We start from the raw sequence: 6,926 nt of genomic DNA on the forward strand, positions 1-6,926 counted from the left end.
CAATTTCTGGCTGAGGTACTGGCTTCCATAGGTTTTTATAACATCACCCAAAAGCTTTACCTCCAGGACTTCCTTATTCCAGCTGCTCTGAACCGTATGTCTTTCTCCAAATACACTCTCTTGCTTTGTTAAAGGGACTGTACAGGCCACTTTTCTGTCAACTCAACACAAGCTATAATCATTGAGAGGAGCTGAGGACCGAATCCAGGGCCTTGCGCTTGCCTAGCAAGCGCTCTACCACTGAGCTAAATCCCCAACCCCAACGCTTCACGAATTTGCGTGTCATCCTTGCGCAGGGGCCATGCTAATCTTCTCTGTATCGTTCCAATTTTAGTATATGTGCTGCCGAAGCGAGCACAAAAAATGGGTAGCCCAGGCTGGCCTCGAACTCGTGATCCTCCTGCCTCTGCCTCCTTCAGCAAATCCTACCGACGTGTGCCACCACAACCGGCGGGTGTTTTCTTAATTAGTGTTGATGTGGCAAGATTCAGCTCATTGAGTGTCTTGACTGGGCTGATGGTCCTGGGTTCTATAAGAAAGCAGACTGAGCAAGCCGTGAAGAGCAAGCCAGAAAGCAGCACTCCTCCGTGGCCTCTGCATCAGCTCCTGCCTCCAAGTTCCTGCCCTGACTTCCTGTGGTGGATTGTGACTTGGAAAAAGTAAGCCAAATAAACCCTTTTCCTTCCCTATTGAGAGCTTTTGGTGCCACTTCTAGGAATTTAGCATTTGTCACTGGGCTCGGACGAGGAAGTAGGCCCAGATAAGAATATTAGAAACAGTGACCATGGGGCTTTGCTTACTACTTTACGTAATCATTACCTTGTGGGATCCTTTTGCCTACTGCTCTGCTTGGCTACGATCTTGTGTGATCTCCTTGTTTACTACTTCACTTGATACTTTGTCTTTGGTCTAAGAACTGACCATGTTTTTTTTTTTTTTTTTTTTTTGGATATAGCTAGGATGATATAAAATCAGGCTGGAGAGAAATAAAGCTGCCTTGGCCTCAGCGCTGGCCCGAGTCATGTTATCATTATATCCAGTTGTTTATCTTCTTTATCAGTCCTCCCTCCCTCCCCCTTGAGACCCTGTTGACTGACTGAGCTGGCTTGGTCAATTCCCAAGTTGGTTTTGGTCAGCAATAGTAACCCTAAGTAAGACAGGTGTGTTCATCGACTCTACAGTCTCCGCCGACACCCCTGTCTTAATTTCTCAGAGTCCTTTGAGTCCGTGGAGGATCATTTCAGATCTCTTCTTCCCACAATGCCCTCTTGATTAACAGGCTTGGAATGATTTCTTTCTGCGGCTGTAGCAAATAACTGACGTATGATCTACGACATATGAAATTGCGCTGCATGAAGATACTCATGTAACTCATAACCATTTTCATATCTGTGCAATGTCCCTAAAGGGACTCAACAAATGCATACTTAATCAAATAAATGCTGGACTTCCAGTCATAGCCCTGGCTCTTAGCAGAATTCTGTTAAATCAGAGACTCCAATAGGTTTTCTTTTTACCCTCCCTATTTAATTTTACTAAAAGCTATCGGAAAAAAAACCATATTTTAAATTAAAATATATAACCATTCTCTCTAGTCTACTTAATTTAAGTTGAATCTCAAGTTCCCAACTAAGTATGTGCCTCACACTGTGGGCAATGTCGAAAACCCAGGATGCAATGGAAAATAATTCTGTGATTATCATCACCATCAAAGATGTTGGCATGGACTCTTTCTCTTGTTCCTCGACAGTTAATCTAGCAAACCTGCAACTTGAGTCATGTGCTCACTCCTTTATGTGACAAGCTGCAGTGTTGACCAAGCAAATACAGGTCCAATCAATTCTTTTTCCATTTGTGTAAGTGGGACAAATGACCCGCAGCAAAGAAACCTGACTCTATCACAGACGTAAGAGAGTCTGGATTGATGAGTTATGTAAACCAGACCATGACAGCCCTGATGGGCAGCACAATGACCTGGATGAGTACCTCACCTATCCAGTTGCAGCATCTAGGTTCAGCATTCTAGTTGAGTGTGGAGCCAAGCCTCTTCATGCTCAGTTGCCCAGGCTCAATTATAGGAATCTACCTGGGTGACAGTTTCTGACTCCATCAAGAGGCAAGCTGTTAGCACCCCTAGCTAGAGCTATGTGTTTGTGCTGATTCTGGAAGGCATGGGCCGCACTATGGAACCTTCCAGAGATCAGTGTAGCTCCCAGAATTTTTCTCTACTCATAGTGCTACAAATCTGGCCTGGAAGAGAAGTACCTCTCCTCTGGTGCTCTCTGAAGTTTCAGTGAGACCAGAAGTGGTTTTAACAGCCTCCCCTAAAGCTGCCCTCCCAAGAAATGTCATGTGTAGAGATTCTGAGCACTGCCATCTGTTGGTGGGTTCCCTCTGATAGTTTTGCTTCAGGGGTTTGCTCTCAAAACACAGGGACTTGTTGTGTTCATGGTAGTTGGCATTGTCTGCAAGGGATGTAAAAATGGAAGATGCTCTTTCAGGGCCTCCTCTTGTTCAGTCTTCATACGACCAGCCACATGGTGGCAGTGTTTAGGAATGCTAGGTTCTAGGTATCAAGGGTTGGCCATGCAAGGGGTTGGTAATGATTCTGGAAGCCTGCTTTCTCTCTCTCTCTCTCTCTCTCTCTCTCTCTCTCTCTCTCTCTCTCTCTCTCTCTCTCTTTCTGATAAAAATGGAACCTAGGCTCATGTGTTAGCCAAACTTTATCACTGAGCTGTACCTCAGTCCTTGTTTTTTTTTTCCTTTGTTTGTTTTTGAGACAATGCCTCACTTTAAAATCAGAAGCAACAGTAAAAAAGGAGCCATGTTTTATGAGAGTTTATAAAAAAAAAATCCAAATCAAAACATTTCAAATTGAACATTGTAGCTCAAAGAAGTCAAAGTAGAACACGGTCAAGTCCTCCCATGATGCTTTGCCAAAGGCGGAGGCTCACATCACGGTCATTCCCTGGTGTTTCTTACACTGACCTCTGACCAGCATAAAGGACTTTTCTGCCATCATGTCTTTGTCTTGCGTCTAATTTAGCACCTACTGTGCAGCCCCAGTGGACTGTACCCTCCTTGCCAAGACTGGATGCCCCCATGCTTGCAATACCTGTCTCCTCAGCCCTGGGATGGATTGTAAAGAATGCTCTCATGCTCAACAGCTGGCTCACTGACTGAAAAATGATCAGAGTTCAGGAACAAACATGCCTTGGGCCACTCTGTCAGAGAACGAGCCCCAGTGGTGGGATCTGGCCTGGATTCTGAAAAAGAATCAGAGGGGACAGGCACCAGAAAAAAACAGAACACCCAGTTTCCTCCTCACTGACCCTACCAGGCCCTGTTTTAGAGAAGAAGACTGATGAGAAGCAAGGGAGAGCAGAGATATGGGTGCAGAGGTCCAGGCTACCTGAAGGGTAAAAGCAAACACCAAAGTCAGAGAGGAATAGGCCTTGAATTTGGGGAGGGTTGTGGTTGGTTTGGTTGGTTGGTGTGTGTCTGTGTCAAAACACTCCCCAGGAAAGGTGATCAGCAGACACAGGGCCTGAGGAAACAGGCAGAGGCCTCCTGGCCTGCAAGCCGCTTCCCAAGGACTTGGAGGATCCTCCTGTACTATCCCCCAAGATCAGAGACCACCCCCATACCCCCATGATGGCTTACAAGGAGGTGGCCCTGACCCTCCATTCCAGCTCACTGTTCCTGCCTGCCAGCATGGCCTCACGGGGCTCACCGGAGGCTGAGTGACTTCGTGACTTCAGGACACAGAAGGCAAAGAAACTAGCTACCCATCAGAACAAACTGGGCCCCTGGTGGGGTTGTTGACAATTGTCGGTGAGTCTAGAAGCCAGCAATGCTCCAGGGAAGGTGTGGGCATGGTTGTACATTTCACAAACTGTGTAGTGCAAGCTCAGCAAATTGCTGGCGATCTTAGATGCCTGCTTTATTCCAGTTAATCAGATTATAGTCCCTGATTAAACAGGATTTGTGAGTAACATTGATTTATGAACCATGGGGAGCTTTATTAATAAGTCATTATGTTTGGGGACTTTAAATACTTGGCATTCAAAAGCGATTCCAAGTGCTTTTTTATATGGTGAACTTTTAGAATCTCTAAGGAAATGGTTAATACCTGGTGTGTTTCATTCCTGCAGTGCCAAAAGACATCACAGAAGAAACCTAGCTTACCATGAGCCTTCAGAACGTTAGCCATTGCTTAGCCATGACTTGGACTTGAAGGTGTGCTCTGAAATCCTGTTTAGCCTTTTCCCTAACCCGTCTCAGAGAAGCTGAAAAGAGCCCTGGCTGGCAACTGGACAAGAAAAGAGATAAATATAAGAGATGCCTCTGGATAACAAATGGACACGTGTGGTCTGTCCATGCTTTACACACAGGAACCTATACTAAAACATCTGCCTGCTGTGCCCCCTCGTGCAGAAAAGAGACTTGGGAATAGTACAGGAATAGATCTCAGAGTCTAGAGGCCTCACTATTGTCTTTTCCAATTTAATTATCTCAATAGATGAGCACAGTTGAGGGTTCAGCTGTCTCTAGGGATAGTTGTTATACACCCAAGTCAAACACAGTTTGACTCCCGAGTTCTCCATGTATGATATTCGGATGTGCTAACTGTTGTGTGCCTCCGTTTCCTCGTCCAGTCTACTTGTGACTTAGGATCAAATGAGTGACCACATACAAAGGTTTGAGGACAGGCCCTGATGTGTTCAGCCAAAGCAGCTAGTGTGGCTCTGGTTCCTGTGGCAGCTGCTGTTAGGGGAGGCAGCCATGATGCCCAGAGAGCTCCGGCGTTTGGTGACATTTTGATTTTCTCTAACATGAAGCACATGCACACATAACCTAATGCAAGGTGTAGGGCACACAGTGTAAGCTGATGTATCCAAAGACAAGAAGGTAAATTTAATTTGAGCCTAAGATATGGAGAATGTGCAAGAAACAGAGGAGCTGGGGGAGCCCCAGGCACTGGGAAGTGAGGATCTCTGTCTGTAGGTGGTGTGATTGTCAAAACACTGTTGGGAGCTGGTGATGTGGCTCAGATGGATAAGGATGCTTGCTGAGCAAGCCTAATGACCCGAGTTCTAGTCCCAGAGCCCACCTAAAAGTAGAAGGAGAGAACTGACTCCATAGAGTCATCCTCTGACCTCTCCAAGTGGGCAGTGGAGTGGGAACCTCCCTACATTATGCCAACACCACCTATACAATAATAAACAACCAAATAAGTATACTTCAAAAGTACTTGGTGTGATAAACGGCTCTATTCCAAGATTGAATATACCTAGAAGGTGCTGTAATTATTTGGATTTGAGCAGAAAAGGCAAACGGGCTGGATAGAAACCGATGGTTTTTTAATAGGGGAGCCATGTTCTGACTGAGATGAAAAGTGAACCCCGGACCTGAGACCCGAGACTTTGCTGAGAATCCTTGACGTGTCCAGGAGCACCCTGGATGCCCCTCCTCAAACCAGATGAACCTCTCTTGACCTTGTTTCTTGTGTTTCCTCTTTCTTTTTTTTTTCTTCTTCTTGTTCTATGTGTTTTTGTCTTTTCTCTCCACATTTACCATCTCTGCTTTTGTCCACCTTGACTTAGTATGATAAACAACATTCCAATCTCGGATCACATGGGGGAGGGCCTTTGCGCATACCAGTGACCCATTTTCTTAACTGAGTTCCTTGGGCTGGGGAAGACCTATTATGAATGTGTGGCTGGTGCCATTCCCTGGGCTGGACCCTGGACTGAAGGGGCCGAGCAGCAACCACTCAGCCTTTGTTCTTTGTCTCTCGACCAGGGGTCTCAGGCTCCTGTGGCCATGACTTTCCCTTTGTAACTTGGAACTATGAGCTGAAATAAACCCCTTCTTCCTTAAGCTGATTTTGGCCAAGTATTCTTGTCACAGCAACAGGAAAAGAAACCAAGACAGAAACCTAGGAACATTGCTCTGACTCGATGTTGTGTAGTTTTTTATTTTTGTTTGTTTGTTTTGTTTCCCTGAATCTTTTTTCCCCCTCTGAAGCATTTGCTACTGGAAAAAAGGAAGGGACCTCCCATTCAGGAAGCTAGGAAAACTTACAAGGTTCAGGAAGAACACAAAACTTACAAACCTCCCATGGCCTCTCTCCAAGGTTATAAAAGCAGTGGACAGTTGCTGGGAGAAGAGACTCTGTTGAGCCGTTGGCAGTTGAGGAGTTCCAAGGATGCTTTTGGGTCACCCTCTCTCCTGGAAGTAACCTCGATCCCTGCTTTTTTGTAAGTAAGCACAATAAACTCATAGCTAGAAGGGTGGAATTGTTTCTTTGGTCTGTTGTTGATACCCTCTCTGAGGTAAACAAACTTTCATTCCTGTTTCCCCAGAAAAGGTCTACAACAAATAGTAACATGCAGCCTTGGTTAACTGATCGCATGTCAGACATACCTTCCACACCACTTCAGAATATTAATATCTGTGTGAATGTGAATTCTGGGAAGAGGTGTTAGCATAACAAGAAGAGACTCAAGTTGTTTTATATTTATAAGACATTAAAGAAGAACTGAAGAAATTATTAAAACCAGAGTACCAAGAAAGCTTTATTTCTGATTCATCTCAGCGTGGACCACAAATAAATTACTCACAGATAAAAAGCCATTTTTTTTTTTGTTTCAAACAATACACAAAGAAATCATTACTTACTCTTTGTCATTAATCTATTACGTTTCAGAGATGAAACCAAGGCCCTTCTAATTTGCTAAATTACTCAGAATCAACCATGAGATAGTATTTGGATTGAGTTACATTATCTATAAATAACATTAAAACTACACTGTGGTTATCCTGCCAGGAATATGACTCTTGAACGGAAGGGAAGCCAACAGTCCTAGGAGGGAAATAAGAAAATGAAGTGCTCGACCTCTCTCTCTCTCTCTCTCTCTCTC

General features: G+C 44.7%; 1 non-coding gene across 1 annotated transcript; it reads right to left on the bottom strand.

Moving 5' to 3' along the window:
* Positions 1-255: 255 nt before the first annotated feature.
* Positions 256-358, bottom strand: LOC116085443. Its single transcript, XR_004116555.1, has one exon. It is a non-coding gene; the product is annotated as a U6 spliceosomal RNA (small nuclear RNA).
* Positions 359-6,926: the final 6,568 nt, after the last annotated feature.

The sequence above is a fragment of the Mastomys coucha genome, unplaced genomic scaffold (genome assembly GCF_008632895.1).
Source record: "Mastomys coucha isolate ucsf_1 unplaced genomic scaffold, UCSF_Mcou_1 pScaffold9, whole genome shotgun sequence".
Lineage (NCBI taxonomy): Eukaryota > Metazoa > Chordata > Mammalia > Rodentia > Muridae > Mastomys > Mastomys coucha.